General features: G+C 37.8%; 1 protein-coding gene across 8 annotated transcripts in view; it reads left to right on the top strand.

Moving 5' to 3' along the window:
• Positions 1–14,313, top strand: part of LOC115929535 (coiled-coil domain-containing protein 34-like) — a 62,930-nt gene that overhangs the window by 11,325 nt on the left and 37,292 nt on the right. For 5 of the 8 annotated variants that reach the window (XR_004066522.1, XR_004066523.1, XM_030998692.1 and 2 more), the window contains exon 2: positions 7,996–8,208. The gene's annotated coding sequence lies outside the window, so the exon portion shown is untranslated. Of the gene's footprint in view, positions 1–183; positions 376–7,995; positions 8,209–14,313 lie in introns of those variants that run through there. The other 3 variants (XM_030998695.1, XM_030998691.1, XM_030998694.1) reach the window with 2 other exon arrangements.

Raw genomic sequence — 14,313 nt, 5'->3', positions numbered from 1 at the left:
TGGGTGTTACAAAAGCCGGTCTTAGCGGGTTTGAGCCATTGATTGTGGCACCCGAGTTTTTTTTGAGGGGTTAGGTTCTCCCTGGGATGAGTTCTTTAAAACGGGGGGGGGGGGGGGGGGGGGGGGGGGGGGGGGGGGGAATATAGTAGTTTATGATATAGACTACAAGCACGAAGCAGATTGCATTAGCAGACTACGAGTGTAGCAGAGCATAGCAGTCTACAATAGCCACCCTCATCAGTAGAGGGTGCTATTCCTATTGGAAGCTTCCGTGGAAGAGAGTCAACCTGAACTCTTTCTCTCATGCAACCGACACCTCTACCGAACAGACGTACCTATACTGGAAGTTAAGGATGTCTAGCCTGATACATTCCAGTGAGTAATACATGTCTGGTTATGGTGTCTAAGTAGATGCCCAAGTGGTTCATGCTGAGTTATCATTTTTCGCTCAACAGCTGCATTCTAATGCATTAGGCTATATGCAGAAAGTGGCGGAAGGGTATTTTCAAACTTAAATCCTATGTGATCCCTTGGGGCTAGCGAGAAATAAAGTACATCAACATATTCCTTATGACTTGAATAATTATCCCTCGGGGGGGGGGGGGGTCTATTCTCAAAAGTTGGAAATCTCCTGAGTTGCCATGGAAACGCATTTAAATCGCTGTTTTGACCAATATATTTTTAGATATTTGAAGTGACCCCCCTTTGGAAATATAGAAATTAAGCTGCCCTTTCATATGACACCTCATTTATTCAGTATCATCTTTAGGATCGCAACAGATTAAAGGTACTATGTCCCTTTTGCAGACAATCTCAAATTCTGTAGAACTTTGAAGGAATTATGAATATGTCATGTATGTCCTATCTGTGAAATTTAAACGTTAGCAGTGTCCTAATATTCAAATTATGCAAGGAAACCCGTTTACTTGCTAGACTTCACTGTCAGACACTATTGAGTGACTGACTGGCCTTTTTTCTTCTTTGGTAATAACATACATGAAAAGAGTTGTAAAGGGTACATGAGCATTTGTCTACATCAATAACCCACTTTTTGTGATGGCCAAGATAAAACTGATTGAATCTTTGCGCAGCATAAAACGTATGACCATTCGGTACAATTGTCTGAAAATCAAGACTATTACTTTTGGGCTCTATAGCCCTAAAGTCGATTTGACAACTAATAGTCGTTTTTTTCCCACTTAAAGACATTTTCAAGCCCCATTTTGTAAAGGGGAGTTCTGAATTAGTAATATCTTTCAAATGCCGTTGAAATTTAACCTTTTCATTTTGTGACCTGCAAAAGGGACATAGATTTATTTTTAAAAACTTTTTAAAACACATAGACTCTATAGGGATGTGTGCATTGTCTATGGGAAGGGTTTTAGCACACAAAACCAGGTGCGCGTCAGACACTCTACTAGTGTCAAACTTTGCTTACAGCTGCATCGACATGACTGTGTACAGTCTATGTAATAATGTGTGGTGTGTATAGATCTAGGTATAACTAGACTTTAATTCGTCAATTAGGTGATACGTATGCTCATGTGTAACATAATGAAAAACGCATTTTCACGATTTTATCTTTCGTTTACTACTCCCATTATGGTCTATCCATGAGTCAAGTTTCAACTGTAGGGCAGAGGGAGACAGACCAAGAGAATAAGAGGGAGGCAAGGCAAGAGAGAGAGAGAGAGAGAGAGAGAGTGGGAGAGGGTGGGAGAGGGTGAAAGAGAAGAGAGATAGATAGATGCAGAGACAGACCAAAAAAGGAGAGGGGCAGAACATGAGAGGAGAAGGAAAAAGAGCAAGAGGGAGAGAGAGATGCAATTGAGAACAATGCCTTCCAGATGACTATGATTAAAAGTGGTATAGCGCCCCCTTCAGGTATTTGATTGAGGATTGTTATATATGATAATTGACATGTCACCTATGATTGAATTTTTGACTATGATAACGTCATGATAATGTTATATAGTCTACATAAATCTTGTGGAAACTTGTCTCAGCTACAACATACCACAAAAATCAACAAAATCCAAGCAGAAATATCGGCGATTTTGCTCGAAACACAGGAATGTAGAATCCAGATTTGAGAAAAAGTAATCTCCTATAGGGATTAAACGCAAAAAGTAATGGATTAAGTGAAAATGAGGTAATAATAAAGTAAATAGGGTTGTTATGCCTCCGTTACGAAGTAGCCGGAGGCATTATGTTTTCGGGTTGTCCGTCCGTCCGTACGTACGTCCGTACATCCCGTTCTCGTGATCGCGTTATCTGAAGAACCGATTGATGGATTCCTGCCAAACTTAGGTCATGTATGTATCTTGCAGAGACGATGAACTGATTAGATTTTGGGGTCATGAGGTCAAAGGTCAAAGGTCACAGGGCTCATTATGTATGCTGAGACAGCTCATGATCGCGTTATCTCAAGAACCGAGTGATGGATTCCTGCCAAACTTAGGTCATGTATGTTACTTGCAGAGCCGATGAACTGAGTAGATTCTTGGGTCATGAGGTCAAAGGTCATGGGCTCATTATGTATGCAAAAATTGCTTGTGAACGCATTCTCATTAGAACTGACAGATGGATTACTATTTAACTCGGGACATCTTGTAGAGCCAATGAACTGAGTAGATGTTAGGGTCATGTGGTCAAAGATCCAAGGGTCATATGTATATGAGAAATTGCTTGTAATCACGATATTCTGAGAACCTGTTAATGGATTAAATTGAACTTGAATTTGAACAATTTCTTCTGTTTTTGTTTGTAAAATTGCTCTATGACGGAGGCATCATTTCGACTGCGCGCAGTCCAAGTTCCATCTAGTTTATTACATTATTTGCGATTCTACGTGTTTTAATAATCAAAGGAAATGGTACAGTGAAAGGTCAAAAAAAAAAAAAAGTGAAGACAAATATTGTTGGAGACACCCGGACTTGAACCATAGATCTCGAGGATGGAAGTCAAGTGCGTTACCGATATACCAAAACATTTCCCATAGCGATTACACGTAAACGGGAAATGGAATTCTCAAATCCTACTTTGCAAGTGAAATATGAGCATAATCCCAGCATCTGATCGAAAAATAAAAGGCACACGTGCGTTAGCTTATTGTCTCAGCTACAACATATTCGAAGCTCAGCGAAAACTAATCTAAAACAACAGATATTTTTCTTGCGAAAGACAGGAGTGTAGAATCCAGTTTTGAGAAAAAGTCATGTCCCGTAGAGAATACACGCAAAATGTGAAAAATTGACATGCCTCCTTTAATCGCAAAAATACGCCATGATGCCTTTGTCGAAATGAAAAATTGTGGCCACTATATTTGTAGAGAATTGTCTCAGCTAGAACATATCAAAATTTGAAAGAAAATTGATCAATATGTACAGAGATACAATCAATTTTCCAAAAAATATGCTGACATCATAATATGCAAATTGAAATTTTGAGTTTGGAGGCCATTATGATGACGTCATGAGTTAATTGAGGGTCAAAAGAGACATGAAATCATATTTCCGACTCATAATCTATCTAAATATGAAAAAATATTGGGAGTTCCTTAGATAGCAAATAGTCTCAGCTACAACATACTAAAATTTGGGAGAAAACTGTTGAATAACAACCAAGATACTGGTCAAAACACATTGTCATGCAGATTCGTGTTTTGAAAAAAGCGACCTCCCATAGACATAACACGCAAATATGACAAATTATGCATTGTCGCATTTAATCGAATATTTAACTATGATGACGTCATCCAAATGAAAAATAAATTGCATATTTCTGATAGAGAATTATCTCAGCTACAACATATCGAAATCTGGGAGAAAATCGATCACTGATAAGCGAGATAATCTCAATTAAACAAAGACAAAAATGACGTCATCAACAAAATACATTTTCTTTAGTTTAGATGCAAATATGAAGATTTTGTTTCACTTTGTACGAGTCAGGGTGGTATGAAATCATATCTCCAACTCATGCTCTTTCCAACCATGATATAAAAATTGGGGGTCGACGGACTATCTAAAGAGCTATTTCGATTTATAAAGTAGCATGTTTTTGATCAAATTTACATTATATTGCCCATAGCAGCACGCGCGGAATTTGAACTTTGACGCGAGCTCACGGCCTTATGAAAGGTCAAGAGTGACTGAAATTAATGTAAATTGTCATTTACGGTAAGAGGAATCTAAATCATGTAAACAAATTGAATTTGACCTTTTCCGCACGTTGTGAGCGCGCGCACCGCGCGCGGGGACAAGTACGGACGGAAAATTTTGAAATGCTTCAAATGACCTGATTCGTACTCTCCTTTAGTAGTTAAGTGATTTTGAGCAATTTTAAATTTTTCTAAAGTATATGTGATATAAATATGAATGACCTTTGCTTATGCATCATGAAGATATGATGGATAACGTGATTTCACAAAATGGCGCCTGGATGACGTCGCGATATTCTAATGACCTTGAAAATGTTCCTGTCACGTCTCATGACTCAATGTCTCAATGTGGCAAAATTTAATGAAATTAACTAAACCAAACTTGAGTTATCCGGGGCACAAAAAACGGGAAGAAATAAAAATAAAGAATAATAATAAATAAAGAAAATTCTGACGAAATCAATAGGTGGTCTGTTGATAACAGACCACCTAAAAAAAGAAAAAAGAAAATCTTGAAGAAATCAAAAGGTGATACGTAGACTTTGTACGTATCACCTAATAATACCAGCCTCACAGCAAGCATGCAGTGCTAGAGGTCATTACGCATTAGCATTGACTCTCTATGCTTTGCTGGAGTGTGCTAGCCTAGTCTATTCCAGATAGCCTTAAACGAATGAATTTTGTTGGACTTTTAGACCTAGTCCTAATTACCTCCTGAATTCAAAAATACGCCATGAAAATCGATCAATATGAGAGATACAATCAATTTTCCAAAAATATGCTAACTTCATGCAAATTGAAATTTGAGTTTGGAGGCCATTATGATGACGTCATGAGTTATTGACTCTCTATGCTTTGCTGGAGTGGGCTAGCCTAGTCTATTCCAGATAGCCTTAAACGGCTCCCATAGGGTCTCACGGAGAGACATATAAACAACACCTAAAATGTGTCCCAAATCACATTCCCGCACCCGACCAATATTGGACAGTGGCCTTGATGAATTTTGTTGGACTTTTAGACCTAGTCCTAATTACCTCCTGAATTTAAAAATCGGAGGTAAAAATAATGAAATAATTGCAAATTTCTTACCAGAACGATACGGCTTAACTCCCTTTTCACTGGAGCGTGTGACTTTACGATCCCTACACAATGGTGTTGATCTCTGACTGGCACTTTGTAATGTGCTGCTGCCGTATAATGCGCTGAATAACACTCTTACAGCGCATCATACGGAAGCAGCACAATTACGGAAGTGCCAGTCAGAGGTCAACCCCATTGTGTAGCGATCGTAAAGTTAGAGTGTCTGAACGATTTTTCAATTTTCAATTTAGGATCGTTTATCACCATTTTTGTTTGATATTTGAATTAAAAATGTAATCAGAATGATACATTTCAAATTTCAAGTCTTACTGATGTTTCTATCAAAAGATACAGCCCCTCTGAAACGCTGCAATATTCATAGCAGTTTTCGACGAAAAAGACGTACACGCAGAGTTATGTTGTTTTGCTAAATTTAGCTAAACAGCTGTATCGTGTGATATGCAAGCGTACGCAAATGCGTAACTTGCAGATTGAGCCACGTTGTCTCCGCGATGAAAGTGTGTATAGCCGTTTGCACACACTATACGAGCAGATGTTACACAATGTAACCATTGTTTGGACTGAGCGGAGCTCACGCCTCCCTAATTTGCTGATTCAAAAAATGTGGGAAGGGTATTTTCAAACTGTTACGGCGAATGATCCCTTGGGGCTAGCGAAAAAAAAAGCACCTGGATATCATCCTTTACGTCTAGCCCTACTTAAGCTGCAGGGGCGCGGCTCAGGAAAGTGGCAAATTTTGGAGATTTGGTTGATTTTGGGTGAGGGCTACCAGCGTTTGCCGCATATTGTTTAAAGTTTTGCTAACTTCATTTGTTTAAAGTGTGGTATTTGGTGCGTTTAATCGACACTTTTTCACCCTAGAATCACGGTTTCTAAAGACGTTTAGTTTAAAACGCAATGCGTTCAAGCGATTTTTCGTCGGTCGTAAAAATAAACGTGTTTAGAAACACAAACATGAAACGCTGAAAAAAAGATGCGTTTTGTATCATGATTCTGCAGAATCACGGTTGCTAAAATTCGATTGAACGGGCGGAGTTTTCAATCATGATTGTATGACGGAGCCTGTTCCGGTTTGGACAAAAACCGCGCGCCTGCTTTTCATGCAATTTGCGTTTACTATACCATGCTCTTTATCGTGGCCTGTTCCGTTATGTTATTGTTTCTTCCTTCTATTCTTATGTTATTCTTTGTTTTTTTCCTTCTATCACCTTCCCTTATGTTATTCTTTATTTTTATAATTCTATCACTTTCTCTTTCTGTCTTTCCTTATGTTATTCTTTGTTTCTTCCTGTTATTCTTATGTTATTCTTTGTTTGTCCTTCTATCACCTTCTCTTATGTTATTCTTTGTTTCTTCCTTCTATTCTTATGTTAATCTTTGTTTTTTCCTTCACTCACATTCTCTTATGTTCTTCTTTGTTTTAATCATTCTATCACTTTCTCTTTCAGTCTTTCCTTATGTTATTCTTTGTTTCTTCCTTTTATTCTTATGTTATTCTTTGTTTTTCCTTCTATCACCTTCTCTTATGTTATTCTTTGTTTTTATAATTCTATCCCTTTCTCTTATGTTATTCTTTGTTTTAATCATTCTATCACTTTCTCTTTCTGTCTTTCCTTATGTTATTCTTTGTTTCTTCCTTGCATCACATTCTCTTTTTGTCTTTCATTATGTTATTCTTTGTTTTTATAATTATTCTATCACTTTCTCTTTTGTTATTCTTTGTTTCTTCTTTCTATTCTTATGTTATTCTTTGTTTTTTACTTCTATTACCTTTTCTTATGTAATTCTTTGTTTTAAGCATTCTATCACTTTCTCTTTCTGCCTTTCCTTATGTCATTCTTTGTTTCTACCTTATATCACCTTCTCTTACGTTATTCTTTGTTTTATTAACTCTATCACTTTCTCTTTTTGTCTTTCCTTATATTATTTTTTGTTTCTTCCTTCCATCACGTTCTCATTCTTTGTTTTATTATTGCGATCTATGCTCAAAACAGCAGTCGACAGTCGGCCGTAAACAATTCCAAAAAGCGTGCGCCGAAGTTGACCTATACTTCCTGGGTCAAACTGCGAGGGTGATGCGCAGTGGCTGGGCTCGAAATGAGCTAGAATCAGTGTTGATGAAAAATCGCTTGAACGCTAACCGCAATGACCTTGTTTTTTGTAACAGCGTTTTGATTTGTGATTCATGTTTGTGATTCTAGCTTCGAAAATTCGATTGAACGCACCCTTAGTTGGTGCTAGAATTTCTAGCACCCTTTATGACCACAAATTGAGAGTATTGTCTTTACCTTAGCTGTTGGTGAGGTGTCGTGATCCTTACCTTTTCACCATATTCTGAATCTTCTCCCCCTCTCCCCTCCTCCCCCTCCCCCTCCCCCTCCCTCCCTCCCTCCCCTCCCCCTTTTCCATCTCTCACTCTCCCTCTCCTTCCCCTTTCTCTTCCTTCCCCTTTCTCTTCCTTCCCCTTTCTCTCTCACTCTCTTTTCTCTCTCTCTCTCTCTCTCCCTTCCCCTACTCTCCTTCCTCTCTCTCCCTTCTCTCTCCCTTCTCTCTCACTCTCCCTCTCTATCTTGCTCTCTCTCTCTCTCTCTCTCCAGCCTCTCCTCCCCTTCCCCCTCTCTCACTCTCCCTCCTCTCTCTCTTACTCTCCCTCCTCTCTCTCTTACTCTCCCTCTCCTTCCTCCCCCTTGCTCACTCTCACTCACTCTTTTCTCTTTTCTCTCTTTATCCAGTACAGGCCATGCTGCAGAGGAAGAAACAGCTGAAGATTGCAGAAGAGAAGAAGATGAAGGTGGAGAAAGCTAAGGTCATTGAGGTCAAGGTCAACATGTGGATTGAGGAAAGAACAGCTAAGGAGCAGGAATCGAGAAAAGCCAACTGGAGGCTAGAGAAGACAGAAACAACTTGAAGCAGAAGAGAAGAGGGGAGTCCAGGAGAAAGCAAAGGTGAGTGTTAAAGGGGAAGTCCACCCTGATATTAAAGTTGAAATTCAAAGAAAATCCCAAATATGTCAACTAATGTATGACTAGAAACTGGTAATCTAACAGATGGCCATCGTACAAGTTATAGGTCAACTACAGATCGGGTGATTTATAAAAAATACAAATACAACCACCTCCATAGCAGCTGGGATATACCAGAGATTTGCCGGAAAAATAACGATGTTTTAATGACGTCACTATATGGACCAACATTGCCCAAGCAGACGACATCCCATAGAGAATGAACATAATTGCAAAGCTATTATTTGTCAAATTATAATGAGTTAAGTGTATATAAATGTAATGGCATGTCAAACCATTCAAAAGGGGATATGACCCGATTCTGATAACTAAAATATTTTGCTTGTAAATACACAGGATTGGGGTTAATTAACGATCAAAGAAACCAGACTTTCAAATTGAAAACCCCCTGGAATGATATTAAGGACGGCATTTGTTCCCTCTTGAAACGCCGAACATACTCCGATGTGTACAGCTGAATATACAATGGCGTCTTATTTTGTTTACAAGCGACAGATTCCTTTATTTTTGTATCGCTGCATTTGTCATCAAAATAAAACCATGCGCGGGGTTAAGAGTGAGGCAATAGATTATACATTTAGACTGACGGTAGTGAAGTAAGAGAAATGACTCAAGAAACGATGAAAACACAGGCACTGAAAATGTGTGAGATGTCATGGGGCATCGTCTGCTTGTGCAAGTCATGTCCATACTGTGATCTCACACATCTCAGTAGCGTTCGGAGAGCTCTTCCGGTGCTATGCCCATGCTGTATTTAAGCGTTTTGTAATTTATAATAATCGTTACTTCGAATATTTCCAAGCATTGAATTTTGATAACCTTGTAGAATCAAAGTTTCAACTTTGCAATAATTGAAATAAATTTATTTTTTAAAATCAATGAATATCAACTTTAAGTTGCTTTTAATAAAAGCAGGAAAATGAGAGAAACCGGTCAGTGAAAGTTTGAGCAAAAACCGACTAGAAATAAGAAAGTTATACATGTATATTTTCAAAGTTGTCATCATTGAAACACAAATTGGCAACACTGTGACATATCTTGCAAACTCCTCTCCAATTTTATAAACTTTCGTTTTCTTACTGATTGGTTAGGGGAAATATGATTCATACAGGGGTTGTATAAAAACATCTTTGAAATAATTGTATCCCCCGGCAGTATGCCGGTGGGGTACTTTGGATTCAGCAGCGTTACGCCGCCGCGTCATATTTTATTCTTGTGTGCGCTATAACTGCCACATTCCTTGACGGATTTCTTTCAAATTTTGTATGGAGGTGTATCGTGGTATAATCTACACACCTATAACTTTTGGTGATGCTGCCCCCAGTGTTCCGTCTGTTATAGGGTAAAAGGCCATATTTTATTCTTGTGTGCGCTCTTACTGCATCATTCCTTGACGGATTTCTTTCTAATTTTGTATGGAGGTGTATCTTGGTATAATCTACACACCTATAACTTTTGGTGATGCTACCCCCAGTGTTCCGTCTTCTATAGGTTAAAAGGCCATATTTTTTTGGATGGCTTGTGTGTGCTCTATAGGCCATATTTTTCAAGGGATTTTGTTCAAATTTTCAACAAAGATGTATCTTGGTATAATCTACAAGCATATAGATTTTGGTGATGCTGCCCCCAGTTTTCCGTCTTGTATAGGGTCAAGAGTTCATATTTTGGTGGGTGTCTAGTTTGCACTCTGCAGATCATATTTCATGATGGATTTCTTTCAAATTTTGTATAGAGAATTAGAAATGTATCTTGTTACCAATCCACACTTTTAGTGAAGCTGCCCTCATTGTTCCGTCTTTTATATGGTCAAAGGTCAAATATGTCTTCAATGCGCTCTAACTGCCACATTTCTTGACAGATTTCTTTCAAATGTTGTATGGAGGTGTGTCCTAGTACACTTGTACAATCATCTACACCTTTTTAGTGTTTGGTGATGTTTTGATGAGCTGCCCGAAAATGACGAGCTGGCAGTCGAGGACAACCAAATTACTTTTCTTTTAGGCCTAAGTTTTGTGTTAACTTGTTTAATTATCATTATCATGTGATTTTTGGAGAGTTTGCAAATGCAAATTTGATTGCTCCATATGTATAATTTTATTGTGGATAATGGGAGCGTGGGTTTGTGAAGTAAGTATAGAATAAGACCACTTCCCGTAGGCAATTTCTATGGCTAACAGGGCTCTCTTAACCCGTTCAGCTCGGCATTATTCAGCCTGATAGCCACCTCACAAACGAGATTAAAAATCAAACACGCCGTACCGTGAGACCGCTCAGCGCGCGCCACAATGCGTGTGCGTTCAAGCGGCCAGAGGCTTCGACTAACGGGAACCTAGCGCATGCGCAGATCATTTGCCAATCTGGTCTTGTCATGTCGAGAACACGTTGCACGGCCGTTCTCTGCTGTGCTCCAAGCCTCTCAGTTCTTTCAGCTCTTTCGTAGGGTTTTCTTCTTCGTAATCTTTTCTTCTTCTTCTTCGCCTCATTCTTATTTTGTTCTTCTTCTTTCTCTTTTTATTTAGATACTCAATTTTATGAGAAAAATACACAATTTATAAGAAATTAAGGATTTGAATGTAAATCTCTGTTGCATCATATTCATATGAAATAATTTACCAGCCTAAATTGACGGTTATATTATTATTTTGTCGGACATTATACTATAGCGAAAAGATATAGACATGATAAAATGAAACTAAAGAAGAATCCAGAATGGGGGAGGGTTGGGGTGAAAGGAGAGACAAAATAGAATAATAATAAATAAATACAGTACAGACTATACCGATGTGCCATTTGGAGAGCAAAATAATTAGTTTGTTTTATTTACTAATGTAAAGCGCTTTGAGCATGTTTATGCCATATACATATCAATATGTATGAATATATTGCCAAATTTTGACAATTGTAGTTTGTAAGTATATGTATTGACAAAGTATAAATACAAATAAAACCGACACAGAAATGTCTGCAAGTATTTGGGACCTATATAGAATGTGCGAAAAGAGCTTTGTCTTTGTCTTTGGCCCATGCATGTTCCCACAGCTGAGTTACGTAAGAGGAACAATGAACGTTGCTGAGGGTACGGGTCGTTGTCATGGCTATAAACTCTAAAGAGCGGAAGTAAGGTAAGGGTATAATTGAATAATTGGATGACAGATCTGAGATTATATTATCAAAAAATAAAAGAGAAGAGTATGAATTTACAAATAGTACCAAAAAATAGAAGAAAAAAATAAATAAAGTGAAAGGCGTAAATATTCTAAAAAAAGAATGAAACGCCGATAATACCAAACAACAACAACAACAACAATGAACTGACTTTGTACTCGTGTATAACCCTGCTTTATGTTGTTTTTGGGGAGGGAAGGGTCTTGTTGTTATTGCAGTTGTCGTTGCTGTTTTTTAATTTTTAAATGGGATCACGTTCCGACATTCTCATAAATAAAAATCATATAACGTAAAGCCAGACTTTACCCTATCTGAAACACTCATTTAAAGACAACAATCATGCACGATAAAGGAATGGACAAGAATATGTGATAAAGATAAAATGTCACAGACAAATAGATAATTATAAGAAATGATTGTTTCTCTCTCTCTTTCTCTCTGCTTATGTGTCTCTCTCTCTCCCTCTATCTCTCACTCGGTCGCTTTCTCTGTCTATCTGCCAATTTTGTTCCGCCGTTTGCTTGTATGCCGGCAACATTCCTTTTTTGAGATAGATTATTATAAAATAATGATGATGACAACACTTTATTATACCTTATATTTATTATAGCGAGCAAAGTGAAAAACGAGCGGCTGATAATGTCTAAATGCGAATAATTATATTTCCAAAGTAAAACTTTTGAATGAAAATCTCTGTTGCAACAAACTATATTGACTATACTATTATACGTCGGACATTATACTTTAGCGAAAAGATATCTATATGATAACAAAAAGGACAGACTAAAGGCGACAAAAATCGGAGCTGGGGTGGGGGGGGGGGGAGGATGATCGGAGAGACAAATATCATATAAATAAATACAGTACGGACTACGTCCAACTTTCTATCTCTCTCGCCCCCTTCCCCCTCCCCTTTCTCTCTCTCTCTCTCTCTCGCTCGTTCTCTCTTTCTCTTTCTATTTCCCCCTCCCTCTCTCTCTCTCTCTCTCTCTCCCTCTATATGTCTCTCTGTTTATCTGGCAATGTCGTTTTCCATCTTCATCTTTTTTTATTAAATGTTTTCTATTCCTCCGTTTGCTTGTATGCCGACATCATCTCTTCCTTGAGATTAATTATTATAACGTAATTATCCCTGATGATGTACACATTATACCTTATATTTATTATAGGAAACGAAATAGAGAACGAGCGGCTGATAATGTCGAAATGCGAAGAATATTACTGAACAATAATTATATTTCCAAAGTAAAACTTTTGAATGAAAATTTCTGTTGCATCAAATTTATTGATATAAAAAAAATGTTTAAAATGCTATATTTACAATACTATTATACGTCGGACATTATACTTCAGTGAAAAGATATCTATATGATGAAGAAAAAAAAGGGCAAACTAAAGGGTAAAAAAAAAAATCGGAGCTGGGGGGGGGGGGTGATCAGAGAGACAAATATTATATAAATAAATACAGTACGGACTACGTCCAACTTTCTATCTCTCCCGCCCCCTAGCTTTCCCCTCCCCTTTCTCTCTCTCTCTCTCTCTCTCCCTCGTTCTCTCTCTCTCTCTCTTCCCCCCCTCTCTCTCTGTCTTTCTGTCTATCTGGCAATGTCGTTTTCCATCTTCATCTTTTTTATAATGTTTTCTATTCCTCCATTTGCCTGTACGCCGGCAGCATCTCTTCCTTGAGATTAATTATTATAACGTAATTATCCCTGATGATGTACACATTATATCTTATATTTATTATAGGAAACGAAATAGAGAACGAGCGGCTGATAATGTCGAAATGAGAAGAACATTACCGAACAACAATTATATCAAGTAAAACTTTTGATTGTAAATCCCTGTTGCATCAAACTGATTGATACAAAAATTGTTTATTATGCTATATTGACGGTACTATTATACGTCGGATATTATACTTTAGCCCAAAGATATATACAAAACAAAACAAAAAAATGGAAAGAAAAATTGTGAGCTTGAGGGGGGGGGGGGGGGGGGGGGTCGGTGAGAAAAATATCATAGTAATAAATACAGTACAGACTACGTCCAACTTTCTATCTCCCCCCGCCCCCCGCCCCTCTCTCTCTCTCTCCCTGTCCGTCTGTCTCTCTGTCTATGTCGTTTTCCATCTTCATCTTCATAATGTTGTCTATTCCGCCATTTGCATGTATGCCGACATCATCCCTTCCTTGAGATTAATTATTATAACATATCCTTGATGTTATACGTCGGACATTATACTTTAGCAAAAAGATATAATCAAACAAAAAGGAGACAAAATAAAGAAGAAAAAAAAAATCAGAGTTGGGGGGGGGGGGGGGGGTGACCGGAGAGACAAATATCATTAAATATCATTGTACGCATATTTTATTTGTTTTGTATGTAATGGAAAGAGATAAATAAATGACAGAGATTAGAACAAAATCATAATTCATCACAATCATCTCTCTCTCTCTCTTTCTATCTATTTATCTATCTTTCTCTGTCTGTCTCTGTCTGTCTGTCTCTATCCTCCCCCTTCCCTCTCTGAATACGTCAGGAATTTCGTGAAATTGGAATTGTGCTTCAGTGTATTTTATTTCCGTATCGCGTTGTTGTGTTTGTTTTTGTTTTTTGAAAGGGTGCGGCTAATAAGGAGTTAATCGCAGTAGTATTGGTAGTCTTTTATTTTATTCGAAAATAAATGATATTGAAAATATAGTAATTCATTATAATACGGAACAATAAAGAAAGAAGTGCAAACAACGTGATAATTCACTTTATTTGTCTTCGTCTCCATCTGTGTCCTTGTTCAACCTATCGTGTCAATAAAACTTAGATAATCCTCGTTTCATGATCAGTTCTGTAGATGGCATGTAC

The sequence above is a fragment of the Strongylocentrotus purpuratus genome, unplaced genomic scaffold (genome assembly GCF_000002235.5).
Source record: "Strongylocentrotus purpuratus isolate Spur 01 unplaced genomic scaffold, Spur_5.0 spur5_scaffold_5, whole genome shotgun sequence".
In the NCBI taxonomy this organism is placed as follows: Eukaryota; Metazoa; Echinodermata; class Echinoidea; order Camarodonta; family Strongylocentrotidae; genus Strongylocentrotus; species Strongylocentrotus purpuratus.
Note: the sequence above shows the minus strand (reverse complement) of the source record. Positions and strands in the feature narration are given on the sequence as shown.